Below are 17,577 nucleotides of genomic sequence, written 5' to 3'. Positions count from 1 at the left end.
TTAAAATAAAAAAATATATAAGATAAAATAATAAAGTAAAATAAAAATAATTTTAAGCCTACTTAAAGTATCGCAAAGTATCTCCAAAATGAGCATGAGGAAAAAGCCTGGATTTCTGCCACCAAACAGTAGTACAGTTTAGGGTGTCTGGCTGGCTCAGTCGGTAGACCGTGCAACTCTCAATCTTGGGGCTATGAGTTCTCGCCCCACGTTGGGGATCAAGGTTACTAAAAAAGAAAAAAAGCAAACAGTAGTGGAATTTTATATGCTTTAGGAATTTAAGCACAGCATTGTTTTCCAAAAGAGTGAGGGAGGCAGGGATATGCTGTTGAAAACATTATTTAGAATTTAAACGAGTCTTGCCAGTAGAACCCTAGGCAAGAAAAAGTTTAATCTATTACTTCCATTGACTATCGCCCTAAATTTATAAGCTTCATTATCAAAATTTCCATTTTCTTCTTTATTCTTCTGGGTTTCCATTACTCTGCATTTAACTTAGGGATTTCCCATCATATGTACAAATGTAAGAATCCCAGGGTGTTTCAAATATGGCTTTTTCGTTGAATCTGAAGTAGGGATGGTTCATTCCATGAACCCAATCCATCGATTTGAGCCAATCTTTTTGGTGCTACTGTTAAGAATGTTACCCCAGCTTTCTTTGCTGACAAGCCCAATGTTAAATTTTGCCACTTACAAGATGGATTTCTAGTATGATAGTGACCTTCAGCTCTTTCACAATGTCTGTATAAAATACTTTGTACTGAAGAAGCGTGATTACCCATATTAGCGTTAATGGAAAGTGTCTCGAAGCCAAATCTTTTTCAATAAACGTGCATTAGGACACTGTGAATAGAACTATCACAGGAGATTAAGGTGGTGCCCTGAGGAAATTATGTGCTTTTAGAAATTTTAGCACAATTTTACTTTGTTATTTTTAAAAACTTGTAAAATAACCTATTCAAAAGCAAAATCCCTACTTTCATTCTCATTAACAGCAAGAATTCTTAAAGTTTAGTGTCATCCACATATTAATTACTCTGAGAGATGACATTAAAGCTTGAGTCACCAAAAAAAATAAAAGTAGGACAGTCACGTTAGATGTCACTTTTTAATTTCTAAAATTTTTCCCAGCATTATTGAGATATAATTGACATATAATGTAACATATAATTTAATATAATAGACATATGTGTACATTTAAAGTGTACAACATGATGATCTGATATATATACCTATTGCTGCCAAAAAATGGTTAGTTAACACATCACCCAACAAACATTTTTGTGTTGGTGAGAACTCTTAAGATCTACTGTCTTAGCAACTTGTAAGTATCCAATTCATTGCTGATAAACTATAGTTATCATGCTATACATTAGATCCCCAGAACTTACCATCTGATGATTGAGAGTGGATACTTTTTGATCACCTTCATCCATTATACGAATCTATGTTCTGTTTCTGTGCTTTTTTTCTTTCTTTGTTTTTAGATTCCACCTGTAAGTCAGATCAGACAATATTCGTCTTTCTTTGTGTGACTTATTTCACTAGCATAATGCCCTCAAGGTTCATCCATATCACCCCAAATGTCATGATTCCTATTTACAGCTGAACTACAAACACACACACACACACACAAACACACATCGCTGTTTCCTTATCCACTTCTCCTTCAGTGGACACTTAGGTTGTTTCCATGTCTTTGTTATTATAAATAATGCTTCAGTGAATACAGGGTTGCCGATATGTCTTCAACATAATGATTTCATTTATTTTGGATATATACCCAGAAGTGGGATGCTCGGTCACATCGTAGTTCTATTTTTAACTGTTTGAGAAACCTCCATACTGTTTTCCACAGTGGTTGCACCAGCTTGCATTCCCACCAACAGTGCATGAGAGTTCCCCTTTCTCCACATCCTCACCAACACCTGTAATCTCTTGTGTTTTTGATAATAATCATTCTAACAGGTGTCAGACAATATCTTATGGAGATTTTAATTTGCTTTTCCCTGATGATTAGTGATGTGGAGCATGTTTCCAGTACCTGTTGGCCATTTGCATGTGTTTGGTTTATTTGGGGTTTTTTTGCTATTGAGTTGTATGAGTTCCTTATAAATTTTAGATAGTAATCCTTTATCAGATATATGACCTGCAAATATTTTCTTTCATCCCTCAGGATGCTTTTTCATTTTGTTGATTTTCTGCTGTGCTGAAGCCTTTGCATGTGATATGGATCCCCTTGTTTATTTTTACTTTTGTTGGTTCCCCTTTGCTGACATATCCAGAAAATCATTGCCGAGATGTATGTCAAGGAGCTTTTCTCCTATTCTTTCTTTTAAGAGTTGTATGGTTTCAGGTTTTCATTCTTTTGCACATGAATGTCCAGTTTCCTCAACACCAGGTATGAAAGAGACTATCTTTTCCCCATTGAATATTCTTGGCTCCCTTGCTAAATATTAGTTGACTATACAGTAAATGCCAATTTTAAGTTGTGATAATTCTAGATCGACTATAAATACTGACATATAAATGTCAGTATAAATACTGACATCCCACACAATGTGGGATTCTGTAATAATTTAACTCAGTAGGGAAATGAAATGGCTGTAAAATCAATACAAGTTATCCAAAGCAAGAATTAATTCATTAATTGTTTCTTTAAAAATTTTCAGACAGTATTAGCCAAAAGAAAGAAAAATGACCACAATTTATTTATGTTCAAACTCAAAGTCATATGAAGTAAATCTGTGTCTATTCTGAATGTTCTTAAGGCAATTTTCATATTCACAGATAACAATCTCTTTGGACGTAAAAGTCCAACCCATCTAGTGTAATTGTGTCCTAGAGTCTGTCTGGGTGAAGTGTGAAATGTGATCATCACACAGGAGAATAAGAAGGATGGAGTGCATTTGCTGGAATTCTCCACTGTTTTGTAGGGACACAGATTTTGTAGGGCTGCAGGCTTTGGATCTTCCCAGGGGAGCAAGGATTGTCTAGACACTTCACAGTGGTGATGGGCCTAATATAAGACTCTCTGTCTGAAATTGACATATTATAGTTTCATCTCTTTTTCCTTCCTTTTTGATGGAAGTGCTAATAAGTAGAAAAATGGCCAAGAGACTGTCAAAGCAAAAAAAAAAAAAGAATACTAGAAAAAGAATAGCTCATTGGGACGTGACTGAATTTTTAAGCAGTTAAGGAATGAAACCCTGTATTACCATTGTTCTATTCAGCTTTGTTTTCAAGAAAACGATTCCTATATTATCCTTCAAAACAAATCCCGAATCACCTTGCATAGATCTTGCTGGTTAAATCACACACACACACACACACACACACACATAGTGAGGGGGTAAAGAGAGAAAGAATAAGTAGGTTCCTACATTTAATTTCATTATTCAGAGTTCTAGGCAAGCCAACCTTTGTTTTATGGTCAAAGATTTTTCATTAATGCCAATAAATAGGTAAATCACAGAAGTTATCCAAAGAGCAAGTGCCCCTGGCTCAACAGACGTTCACAATAACATGTAGAGAAGAAAGAAAAGGAGAAAGGAAATACTCTTCCTTCTAAAATCAACAAGACTTGTGCTTTTCATCTTATCCACCCCAATGGGGACACCAGGGGGAACCGGCCACCATGTTCTCCTTGCTATCCTTCCTTTGGGGTTCCATTGTGACCAGGTTGCTCTGTGGGAAGGTCCCATGTTGCATCCCAAACCAACCCACCCCCATCCTTCTCCATCCAGCAAGAGTTCATGACTTCATTATCACTTCCTTCTTTTTGAGCATTGTATCCTGGAATATTCTCCCAACACCTCAGCAAAATGCATTCATGGAGTCCAACAATGATTTCCTTTGGCCAAGTCTTGTCATCTTTCTCCTCTACTTCTTCTCTTTGACTTTGGATAGTAGCTATCTTCTTCCCAGAGATAACATGGCTAGGATTGGCTTGGACTGCATGTGTGAATCCAGCTTTTCCTCTAGTGGGCTTGTTTGTAAGTCCCCACCACCTCCTCCCCTTTATGCCCCTTCCCTCCCAGTCTCCCTTACTGGAAACATCAGTATTCAAGGCTGCAAACTACCACCTCTATGAACAATCTGCACACTTCCAATTTTATTCCCACTTTCTCTACAGTATTTTAAATTATTTCCAGGATGTATTTTCCTAACCAACCCTACTCTTATCTAAAACTTTTGGGACCCCTCTTCAGAAAGAATATCCATTGAGTGGGATCAATCAGTACAAGGAGTCATTCTTAAACACTCAGGAAAAGGAAGAAAAATTGGATGTTTTTGCTATTTTTTTTAAGTACACAAATTTCTGCTCCCTACTGTAATTTCTTCCATGCTGCCCTCCTGACACACACTGAGATGGGAACAGGGGCCATACAGGTGTGTGCGTGGCTTGAGAAACTTTCTCAGTTGATTTTGACACTCATCCTTTATTCTACAGGAGAGATTCATCTCCTAGAAAAGGCTCTTGGAAGTACTGGCCAGTGGGTTGAAGTCTCGGGTCAGAATCATTACAACTTGGTTACATTCTCCCAAACAACTCTATGGTTAGAACTTTCCCACTCATGGTTTTGGTATTTATTCACATCTTCAGCACACAGGTCATTTCCCAGTACTTTTCAGTCATTGTGATTTTCTCATACTATGGTTATTTTCAAGCCACATATTTATAGGTCTCAGGACACCCAAGAGATATCAATGATGTAAGATGGAGGAAAAAGCCATGAACTCGGAAAAATTTCTCTCTGACGAACACTCTGTGCTACACATTCTGTCCTTGCACACCAGGACTTAGTTCTCCACACACAGCATTCCAGTAACTCCACAGCATCAAAGCTTTATACATTCTTGCCAGTGGGAATGTTCACCCAGCGTCATGCAGTAGGTAATAGATGAGGAGTTAAAATTCAGGGGATACACCTGGGCATTTGCTTCGTTAGTGAGACCAAAGATTATTAGGAAGAATAACTGCCTCAGAACACCTGGGTTCTAGTTCTAGGTACTGCTTTCCAACTGATAGATCTTGTACAAGTCACACAATGATTTGGGGTTACATTTCCTTCTCTATAAAATGAGCTAATAATGCTTATCCTCTCAATTTTTTTTTTTCTGCACTGCAAGAATAAAAAGAGAAAATGGATGAAAAGCACTATGTAAATTCCACAGCATTATAAAGATGAAAGTTATTATTACAGCAGATATTTTTATGCTTCACTTAAAAGCTCAAATAAAGCAGTCCTTCCTAGAAAGGGCAGTTTGCTTCTGCCTGGCATAAGTTCTGCTCCTGAAAAATATCAGGTTTTTTTTTTTTTTCTTAATGAGAAATGAACAAGTTGCCTGTAGTACTTTTGGCCTCTGGCTTGAACAGAAATGTGCAAGATATACTTTTGTGTGGAAGACATCCTATAAAATGACCTGAAATTCAATAGGATTTTGACAATTATCCAAGTATCAGGACCCCAGGATTGACACTGCATTCTTGTAGAACTCTACCACACACTGGGGCAGGTGGGCACACCTGTACACAAAGGTTCAAACTACAGGAGGTTAAATTGTAACTTGATCTTTTCTTGAGGACCAATCAACCTGAAATCAGCTGGTGTACCCCAAGTGCAGATAACTGATGGTGTCGTACTATACTTAAGGCACCTAATATATAGAATTGCAGTTAATAATACATTTTAGTGTGTAAAATTAAACTTCCAAAGCTATAAAACTACGCACAACTTATTTATGGAGAGCTGACCTTTTCATTTTATTTAATTTTTTAAAGTTTCTTTTGCATGAACAACGCTTTTTAAATTTCCTTTGCAGGGACAAAATATCACCTTTGGAATTTGCATGTGGTTATTCTTTGAGGCTTCCATTTTTATTTTACACTCCACAAACTGAAATTATGGAAGACATATTGATTTTAAAAAATATAAGCTTTTAAAAATAATTTTTTGGGGGGCACCTGGGTGGCTCAGTCGTTAAGCGTCTGCCTTTGGCTCAGGTCATGATCCCAGGGTCCTGGGATCGAGCCCCACATCAGGCTCCCTGCTCAGCAGGAAGCCTGCTTCTCCTCTCCCACTCCCCCTGCTTGTGTTCCCTCATTCGCTGTGTCTCTCTCTGTCAAATAAATAAATAAAAAATCTTTAAAAAAAATAAAAAATAAAAACAACTTTTTTCAGTGATTTTGGATTCAAATGTTTGGATGACTGCTTTCTTTTTCAATGATGCTGTACAGTGATGAATACCCACCATCAATATTTGCCAGTTGATTGACACTGTTGTTAAAATAGTCCAACTATTGTAGAATATATGATTCTTTCTGTAAGATGAACACTATTACACAAAATAAATATCAGAATATAAATTTCAGTTTGGCGTTTTTCCCCATGGTGATTGTTTGAAAATAAACAAGAGTTCCTTAAAAAATTTTTTTGAGTTCTTTGGAAGCCTCTACACAGACTAGTATAGTCCATTGTTATTGTGGATTTCCAAATTCTGAATTGGGTGGCATAACAGAAATAAATAAAATCTAATTTCAGAGGCTAGACCTGTTTTCCCAACCAGGCTACTGATTTCAGTAAAACCACTATAATTTTCCTTCTCTAAAATTATTCACCCTTCCTCCCTTCCTCAACTTCATGGCTAGGCTCCTCCCTCTAATCTCCTGCTAGAAGAAATCCAGAACATAGAATGGCATAGCTAGAATAAATATTAAATAATTAGTACACACTGTAGTAGGCAAAAGAAGAGAATACTCCTGCTTCCATTGTTGGACTCATTTAATATCAGTCCCCCCCCCATTTTTAAAAGATTTTATTTTTAAGTAATCTCTACACCCAATGTGAGGCTCAAACTCACAACCTCGAGATCAAGAGGCCCAAGCTACACCCACTGAGCCAGCGAGGTGCCCCTCCCTTTATTTCATATCAAATCATGCTCACAGAGAGGTGATCTCGTCAGTCTTCCGACACTTTTCTTTCTCTCACTGCTGCATTTTATATTTTATCCCAGGACTGGGACCCACAATGTGTTTTATTGGAAAAGTGCACATACCGAGACGTTATCATTGCAAAGCAGATAAAGACTTGGGTACAGCAGGTGTTTCTATGTCATCAGAAGCTGTTCACCCTCCAATGGCTTATCAGTTCTGTTGGTGGTGGAGTGGTTGCTGAAACTTGAAAAACGTACAGTACAGAAGGTTAGCAGACTGTCCTCTGAGATAGGATTGAGAGAGCGAGTGGGATGCTGGGGGCACGCTTGACCGACACCCAATGTGGCTATTGTCAAACTGTCATGGCCTGAGTCACATTACTGAAAAAAAAATCCCTCAGATGTGTAGAGAGAATGATCTGGCTTCTCTTACTAGAGGCTTTGAGGAGCAGAGAGGACTTTCCCAAACTTGTGAGCTTTTTTTTCAGGATTTTATTGTATTTGTGCTCCTCAGCCTTTTTCTGAGCAAGATTCATTGGTTTTATATCTTTTGCATGTTTTTGCAGATCTTCAAAGGAAAATACATGTCTACAACCTCTTGCTTTCCTTATTCTTTTTTTATACCCCATATTTAACAAATCTGCATACTGGTCTACCTATGTATGCCCCAATTCATTGTTTATTTTATACTGGACTACATCATAAACATGCCATTCTCTTTTTAAGTGCTGGAGGGTAAAATGAAAATCTCTGCCTTCTCCAACGTCGTCATTTTAACTTCCTGACAAGTTATTGAGGGGCTATTAAGGGCCAGCAGGAGCTTGAATAATCATTCAGGATGGAGTGTGCAAATCGCTGTTTGCAGCTCATGAGGAAGCAGCACATGGCTGAGTAGGTGCCCTTGTCTTGTGTAGGGAAACGGCCCCTAGTTCAGCCACGTTAACAACTGGGAGACAGACATGGAAAGAAGTACAGTAAAGAGAAGCTACTGCCATGCTACGTGTTTGCATGGAAAAACTGAAAAGATCATCGCATGGGGACATTTTACCATCAAAGTAGAAAGATTGGTATTTCTCTTTTGTTCAGTTGTTGTTGTTCTTTTTTATGTGTGTTCAGTGTTGTTTATACTTGATTTCAGAGTTTCCCTGTGACATGGGTATGGTATTCTACCTTCTTCCTGTGTGTAAAAACCTCATGTCTTAAAGTCTGTCTCTCCTGCTATCTCTAAAACCATTTTTTATTATTGTGTATATTGTGGCTTGAACCCTGAAGTCGGTGTCCTCAACACCTGTGCCTAAGACTTTGATCTTATTTGGATATCAAGTCTTTGCAGGTGTAATGAGGATGTCAGGTCCTAGGGGAGTAGGATGGGCTCCGAACCCAAGGTGACTGGTATCTTTACAAGAAGAGGAGAAAAACTCAGAGACAGACACAGAGAGGAGAATTCCATGTGGCAAAGGAGACACACAGGGAAACCGTCTTGTAATGACAGAGGCAGAGATCAGAGGCATGTGCCTGTGAGTCAAAGAAGGCTAGGAGAGAGGGAAGAATGGATTTTCTCCCTACGCTCAGAGGGAGCACGGCCCTGTCACCTGCAATCCAAACATAGACCCTACACCAGGGACAGAGTGCATTTCTGTTGTTGCAAGCTACCCCATTTGTGACAGTTGTTACTGCAGCCCCAGGAAATGAATACTGTCTATTTTCACCTGTATCTTGAGTCTTTGTCTTTCAGTGAATATCTGTCCCTGTATCTCTACGCCTCGCTCTTCAATCTTCGTCTTGCATTTCCACTCTCTGACTTACTGCCTGTCTGGCTGGCTGCTTTTATTTCCCCACCTTTGATTCCTATTCTCTGTTTACCCCGTAATTGTCAAGACACAGAGTCCGCGTGGGACCGTGCAAAGCACTTGGGTCAGACTATAGAACCCTGTGTTTTTTATTCCATATTTGGCTCCTATGTTAGGAATGACATTAATCCCTACCCCCACTTTCTGTTTTATTTATTTTCTGGTTTTTATCCTGTGTATAATTAACAGACAGCGTTATATTCATTTCAGGTATACACTCTAGTGACTCAACCATTTGACACACATTACTCCGTGTTCATCACAAGTGCACTCCTTCATCCCCTTCATCTCCTTCCTATTTCACCCGTCCCCCTACCCAACTCCCCTCTGGCAACTATCACTATGTTCTCTGTATTTAAAAGTCTGCAGTTCTTTTGCCTCTTTTTTCTTTGTTTTCTTATTTCTTTCTTAAAATTCCACACAAGTGGAATTATATAGTATTCATCTTTCTCTACTTATTTCTCTTAGCGTAATACCGTCTGGTTCTGTCCATGTCATTGCAAATGGCAAGATTTCATTCTTTCTGATGGCTGAGTAATATTCCATTGTGTATATAGACCACATCTTCTTTATCCATTCTTCCATGGATGGACACTTGGACCTACCTTTACTTTCTTGCTTGGTTGTTGTGGAGATACCATGGATGGTGAGTCTCTGAGAAAACACAATCCCAATTGATAACGTATAAGGTCATCTGGAACTGTCAGAATGGATGCACACATTTATATTTGCCATGTGGGATTCATGAATGGTTGAAATATTTTTTTCCAATTTTAATATATCTGTCTATAAACCAATATAAAAGCTTAATTTTGTATACTCAGGCATATTTAATATCTTTTCACTGGGGTTCAGTGCCCATTCTTTGGTAGACTTGAAAAGCATTTTCTAGCTGGTAATGTGGTGTGTTGCTTTACTTTTCCCTATTCTGTGTGCTCTAAATTTCAGAGCAGATTTCTGTGAGCAAATCACAACATTGCGCAAATTATGACCAGGATTTTCCTCCTGCTCAGAGAGCCTATGAGACTGGCATGCACTCATTTTCATCTCCAGTGGACACTTAAAACAAGCTGGTGACACCAGCCTGCCTGATGAAGATGTCGGACTTGGTTTTAGATGTAACATTATCCCAAGACAGTGAATTTATGGAGAAAAGTTTCTTGTCATTTTCTTTGGCCTGATGAGCCCTGCGTCATATTCCTTTCTTCATCTGGGTCGATAGCACTAAGTATAATCTATCATTCTTATGATATGGACTCTAGTCAGTCCGTGTTTCAAATGGGTTTGTCCATTTCCCTCCCACCTCAAACAAAGCTGTATGCGTTTCCAGACATTATAGAAAGGCAATGAACACATCAGTAAAATAACACAGTGGGCCAAAAATTCAGGAAAGCAGATGGTGATAACAGCATTATAAAGGGAGACAAAGACTTTCTCAACACCTCTGCTGGCTTGCTAGTTTGGGAGCTATTGTTTTTAACCTCAGAGGAGAACACTCTGCACTCCAAAAGCTCACAGGTCCTAGTGAAGGGAAGTGAGAACCTACAAAGGCTAAGGCTCACTCTGGGAAGTTGTATTTTATTACAATAAGAGAATATATGTGTAACATTCATGCACAAAGGGACAATAAGAGGCTTAAAATAAGGAATTACTCGTGGTAGGGCAACTCACTGATCTCTGCACAGGCAGAGAATCCACACCTCTTTCCTGGGTGCGACATTGAACCCACTGCTTTGTCCCTCTGTTGCCCCTGATGGTACATTCTTCTGTAACCAGACGCTGTTCTTGCAAATCCCTGGCGACCACTGACGTCACTGTCTGGATGGAAAACTTGGGTTTTCCAAAACAGCTCAAAACACTTATACCAGCTCTAGCTGAGTCATCAAGGTAAACCGTGCCTCTCGTTAGTTCTGTTGACTATTCCCCATGATTGCCTTCATTTTCATTTCACTTCGAAATGATGGATGGCACCACCATGAATAGGGTCATCATGGAACAGTTGTCTTTGTGTGCAAGGGGAAGTCTCACTAATTTTGACAAAAATATAAGAACAAAGGACCTTGCAGTAGATGTACAGAGATAAGTGTGGGTGGGTGGTCATGAATATTTATTAAATAAAGGTCTGGCTTTCATTAACTTGTAGTATGTGATAGCGACAATGTCTACAGAAGCCAAACTATGGAAAGAGCCCAGATGTCCATCGACAGATAAATGGAAATTTATGTGGTCTATGTAGACAATGGAATATTACTCAGCCATTGGAAAGGATGAAATCTTGCCATTTGCAATGATGTGGATGGAACTAGAGGGTATTGAGCTAAGTGAAATAAGTTAGTTAGAGAAAGACAAATACCATGTGATTTCAGTCCTATGTGGAATTTAAGAAACAAAACAGATGAACATAGGGGAAGGGAAGGAAAAATAAAATAAGACAAAATCAGAGAGGGAGACAAACCATAAGAGACTCTTACCTGTAGGAAACAAACTGAGGGTTGCTGGAGGGGAGGTTGGTGGGGGGATGGGGTAACTGGGTGATGGACATTAAGGAGGGCGTGTGATATAATGGCATTGGGTGTTATATACAACTGATGAATCACTAAATTCTACCTCTGAAACTAATAATATACTATATGTTAACTAAATGAGTTTAAATAAAATCTTAAAAAACATTTATATATATGTATACACACACCACACATATATGTAAATGTGTATTACATACATTACGTTATATGTAAATGTATATTACTCTACATTATATGTAAATATGTGTGGTGTATATATATGCTTATAAATATATAAAATTTGGTTTAGATGTTGTAGTATCCCAATATTCTGAATTTTATATATATTATATGTACATATTATATGTATTTATATGCAAAATGCATAAACACACTCATAGTATGATGTATTTGTAATACATGTATGAACTTATATAGCATATACAATATACACCTAAACATCAATCTATAATATAAAGTACAACATCAAGTATATATATTATATGTGCAGTTTCATAATATCATGTATTAATAGAACACTTGAGGTCCAGTAAGGTCAACAGATCAGGAGATGGGTGCCATGGAAACCATAGTTTGTGACGCACGGTTGCCAAGGGGAGGGGGCGCACCGCACCCTGAGGGCCCCACGGGGAAGCCGCAGGGCGGTTGGGGAGGCAGAGGAGGAGGGAAAACGTGGCCAGGGGCCTTTGCTGTCGTCTCCACAGGAAGGAAGAGGTGAGCAGGCTTAACAATGGCTGGCTTGAATAATTTCGGTGGCCTGTGGGGCACAAGGGCTGTCTCTGGTTATCTGGTACCTGGCCCTGGGTGGGGGGTGGGGTGGGGGAAGTAATCCGCAGTGTGAGAGTCCCATACAGGAGGGTTGGGTTGTGGGTCTCACTTTGGTTGGTTTGTATTTGAAAACTGTGGGGGGTGGGGCTATTTGCTTACTATCTTTAGTAATTGTAGAGATAGGCTGTGCTTAATTTCCCCTCTCCCTTCCCCTTCTCTTCCCCCTCTCCATCCTCTTCCTCCTCCTCACCTTCTGCTCCTTCTCCTGCTCCCTCCTCATCCCCTTCCTCCTCCTTCTTCTCCCCCTCCTCGTTCCCTTCCCCCTCCTTCTTCGTCCCCCCCCTTTTTTGTTAACATCTATTTATTTAGAGAGAGCAAACCCAGGGAGGGGCAGAGAGAGAGAGAGAGTCCTAAAGCAGACTCCCCACTGAACATGGAGCTGACACAGAACTGGATCCCAGGACCCTGAGATCATGACCTAAGCCAAAATCAAGAGTTGGCCACTCAACCAACTGTGCCCCCAACATGCTCCTTCTTCTTACTCTTCCCCTTCCTCTACCTCCTCCTCTTCTACTTCCTCCTCCTCTTCTTCTTCTACCTCCTCCTCTTCCTCCTCCTCTTCCTCCTTCTTTCTTCTTCTTCTTCTTCTTTCTTCTTCTTCTTCTTCTTCTTCTTCTTCTTCTTCTTCTTCTTCTTCTTCTTCTTCTTCTTCTTCTTCTTCTTCTTCTTTCTTCTCCTTCTCCTTCTCCTCCTCCTCCTCCTCTGCCTCCTCCTTCTCCTCCTCTCCTCTGTCTCTCTCTCCCCTCCCCTGGCACTGCATTGTACTAAAGCTTTAACTGTCCTGGATCCTTGCTGTCACAGAGCCAACAGATGGTGGGCTCTCACAGTGTTTTATATTATTCTAAATGCTCCACCACAATGAGTACTCATCTCCCTTAGGCTTAAAAGGATAAATCCATGGCGCTACATCAGTGGAGCTATTCCCATTCAACATCCAACCAATTCTCAGATAATTACAACAAGGCCAACTGTAGTATGGGTGTATATCCCCTTGTCCTTGGAGGGTTTGAAGACCCCCTTGAGTTCTTCTAGGAGTCTGTGGGATATCTAAAGACTTTGTTGTAAGCAAGGTGGCCTTACCCATCATGACCAGCAAACCCATTGATGCTTCCATGCTTGGGTGTGGGGGAAATGGTTTCTGTTAAAGCAAAAGGAAGTGTGTATGTACATACTCACAAAAGAAGAGGACAACATTCCAAATTGGCCATGAGAACATTATTAGTGAGTGTTGAGTCTGCCAGAGTTGGATATCAGGGGTCAGCAGACTATGGCCATGGACCGACTCCAGCCTGACATCTGGTTTTGTAACCAGCATTGATTGAGAAATAACTCAATGGTCCTCAAAACCTAAAAGGCTTATTATATTGACCTTGACCTCTTACAGAAAAGTTTTCCTTCTTTGTTCTAGATCTAAGCAGAGAGGATGAATATATTAAAAACTAGGTGCAGAGGCAACATACAGTAGCTGTTCTACACGTTGAGTCTGGACACTACCCTGTTATATACATTTTCCTTCTTTCTTTAGAAGAGGCTAGTTGAGCTGAGGCAGCTGTGGATGGACAACCGAGTCTTTCCCATCCATACGTCTCCATCCTCCACATGAATGCACTCCCAAATTTATCTGCTTGAACCAGGCATTTCCTCAACTGAAACTTAGGTTTGCTTTCTGTAGAATCCATTGAGACTTAATGTAGACTTATGGGTAAAAAAAGAAAAAAGTATAATAATCAGACAATCAGTATCCTAATAATCAGTAATCATAAAAATGTATTTTTAAATCTCTGACAACATTATAATTTAGGGTCTCACATCAAAGGGAAGTTATATTGTTTCATTGCAGTCTTAAATTCTTCAGATATTTTATTTTATTTTATTTTATTTTATTTTATTTTATTTTATTAAGTGGGCTCCATGTTGGAGCCTGACTGAGCCACCCAGTCGCCCCCAGATATTTTATTATAAAAGGGCACATTCTGTCCAAAATGCTGTGGTTGAGATGAGATCCAAGTGCCCTTCAAAGTCATGACCAAAGACATCAAAAGAAAGTCCCATATGTTCATATAATTCTGGAAATAATCCAGTATGTATGTATAATTCTTGCAAGGTGCATTAAAATCTGTGGAGATATTTTTAAAGGATGTTTCAAGTATTGTATTTACATGGGATTATATGAAATAGGTGGAATTTTATGTATGGAATTCATCCTTTGACTCTAAGATCAATGTAGACACTGACAGTGTATAACCAATTATACAGCTCAGCAGTAGAGCATTTCCATTCTTGCAGGAAGTTCTATCAGAAAGTACTAGTCTAAAGGATCTAGAGAAAGAGCATTCTCTTTCTACAAGGCAAATCACTGATAACTTTCAGTATCATCACGTCTTTTATAAACTAAAAGTATTTCAAAATGCATTTTTCAAATTCCATTATGTAGTGACGTTTAAGTAATTACACAATTTACAAAATATATATGGAAGCACAGTTGAACTAAGATCAAGATTTTCTTTATCTGAGAACTGGTACCCTTTGATTTTTTTTCAGAGTCAGTTTTTCAATATCTATCTTGTGTATCTGGAGACTTCATCTGAATCTAGCAAAAATGCTCAAAGGATGACCTTTTCATGCAAGATCAGTTAAATGTGGTGGCATTATCATATTGTATGTTTTATTATTTCTGTGTTCGTCACTTTAATGCAGAGTGAAAAATGATGCCTATCTTCCCCCCCCCCTAAAACTCAATAAAGTGTAATTAAGTAGGCCCTGGAAGGCATTTATTAAACCTCTATAAGCCAAGGTACTGGGGCAGTCAATAGCCTGGTTATTGGTTTCGAGGGTCTAACTTCATATTTCAGAAGTAACTTAATTCGTGTGTTCCATGGACTTGATTTTCAGGGGAAAGTATCACATTTCACACAAAAAAGTGGAGACGTCTTTCAGAGATAAGTGGCCGTTTTTCATGCATTTCGAGTAAGTGTTAGTCATCTAAGAATAAACAAACTGCTTCAGGTTAGAACACAATAGACTCAGTGAGAGACTCATGGGCAGATTCCGGAAGGGTTGTCAACCTCACTTGAGGATAAAATAAAATGAAAATGTCCTTTATTTCCTCACCTTCTGCTTTGTTACATTTCCTAGAAGCATGCTCCTCATGTACTCACCTGGCAGTGGAGTCTTTTAAACAAATTTTCACTACCTTTCCCATTATGCAAGATTTATGTCCTTGGGAATAAGAAAGGAGGCAAAAAATTTAGGGAAAAAATAATTATTAACACTTACTCAGAGTATACATTTCCCTAAGGAGCACCTTTCTGTTAAATGATTGAGTATATGAAGAACCTCTTTCCCCCCAATACTATCAATTATTACAATATTACTCAAACAAAATGAAGACTATCTTCAAGAAATGCTTATAAAGCATTTATTTTGAAGTCTAGCTTATTGAAATATTTATGGCATCACATTTTTAGCAAACCACTTTTTACAAATTCTCACCTTGTTTCTATTTAATATTCTACTTGGTAAATTGGGATTTGGAGGGGCATGTGGTATAGTCCCTTTTGTACTATAATATATGTAATTCATCTTGATTATTGTTGTTAGAAAGCTAATCATTAGCAACCATTTTTTCTACTATAGTGTTAAATATTATTTTTTAGAAGCACTTGGTCCCAAATTTAATTATACTCTGTTGAGGAAATGTTAAAATATAATTGCCTGCCAATTTATCTTCCTTTCCTTCTTTCTTTTCCTCCTCCTCCCCCTCTCTCTCCTCCTCCTCCTCTTCTTCTCCTCTTCTTCCTCCTCCTTTTCTTCTTCTCCTTCCCCTCCTCCTCCACCTCCTTCACCTCCTCCACTTTCTCTTCCTCCTTCTTCTTCTCTCCCTCCTCATAAATAGTCTTCACAAATATTGTCCATGATCCATGTGACTTGCTAATGTTCCTGAGGATGATTAGGTTAAACATGGTGTTACTGATCCAGTGGAAACAACATCTTATGGAAACTTACCAGGGGGATTTTGTGACACTGAAATTTGATATTTATTATCTCAATGTGGAATGTTAAGCCCAGAGTTTGATTGGAGCTAATGACTGAATGTGAATCAGTGAGCCACCAGGTAACTTTCCTTCTGCCATATTCATCCGGCTCTGAGCCATGTTGGTTACCCCCAAACCCTTATCTCTGAGGGCAATTGCATGGCTAGTTGATTTTTTAAATATATATTAGTAGTATCTCCTTTATATTTCTGTACTCTCAAGATCTAATGCTTACTGGGGTGCCTGGATGGTTCAGTTGGTTAAGTGTCTAACTCTTGACTTCAGCTCAGATCATGATCTCAGCATCATGAGATCAAGCTCCCATGTCCAGCCCCACATCTGGCTCCACGCTCAGGGGGGAGTCTGCTTGGGATTCTCTCTCCCTCTCCCTTTACCCCTCCCCCTGCTCTCTCTCTTTCTCAAATACATAAATAAAATCTTTAAAAAATATACAAGATCTAATGCCTACTATCCTAAGTCACAGCTGACATTCTCTTCTTAGTCCAATGGCTGGCTTATTACTCTGTGTGTGTAAAAATTAGCATTTTCAGATTCTTAGTTATTAGCAATAGCTATTATTATTTGCATCACACAAGTACTAATTCAGCTCAATATCCTAATTATATCAATCTGCTTACATCTCTAAATTAATTACATAAGGTAGCATCTAGTATAAAAATGATATTTCATCCATTTATTTGTTTTACTCATGAGGAGGGATGCAGCTTTAATGTGAATGAGCAATGCATATGCTGGTTATAAGTTTTCTAACTGAAAGTGCATGGAGATGATCAGGTCCTTGTGAAATTTTCTAATGATATATGAAGAAGGGTGACATGTTGGTAGACTTATAGTATACATTTTCATTCTTTGCTTGGGTTTAATCTTTCTGACAATATAACTTGAACACAGTTATCTTTTACTGCATCCATTTTTTAAGTGTGAGTATACAGAACAATCTTTTGACATGTATAATTAGAAAATATTTATATGTATCAGCATACATTTATTACAGTCAACTCTTTGTTCTGAGCTGATGCCATCTACATATAGAACACATTTTTTGTCAATATGGCAATTTGCTCAGGAGATTGTGACAACTACACAGGATTGTTAATAAGATAAAAGGGTCCATGATCCATGATACCCAAAGGACTTACGGAGCCATGTTAAAAGAAATGGTACCTGAATTTGGGAAAGACATTACTCACTTGATTTAAACATCGTGGTGAAAAAAAATGGGGGACAATGGATCTGAAATATTCAAACCCCACAATTGGCTCCACAGGAGAAGAGAATATTTCACATTGAGACTTGAGTAGGGAAGGCAGTATATGACTTGGCTTTAGCTATATCTCCTCTACCAGATTTAAAACCAGTGAAGCCCTTCTGAATCTCTGGAAG

This window comes from Mirounga leonina, unplaced genomic scaffold, assembly GCF_011800145.1.
Source record: "Mirounga leonina isolate KUSES-001 unplaced genomic scaffold, KU_Mleo_1.0 Mir_268, whole genome shotgun sequence".
Taxonomy (NCBI): Eukaryota; Metazoa; Chordata; class Mammalia; order Carnivora; family Phocidae; genus Mirounga; species Mirounga leonina.
The sequence above is the reverse complement of the archived record's forward strand: the minus strand, read 5'-3'. Positions refer to the sequence as shown.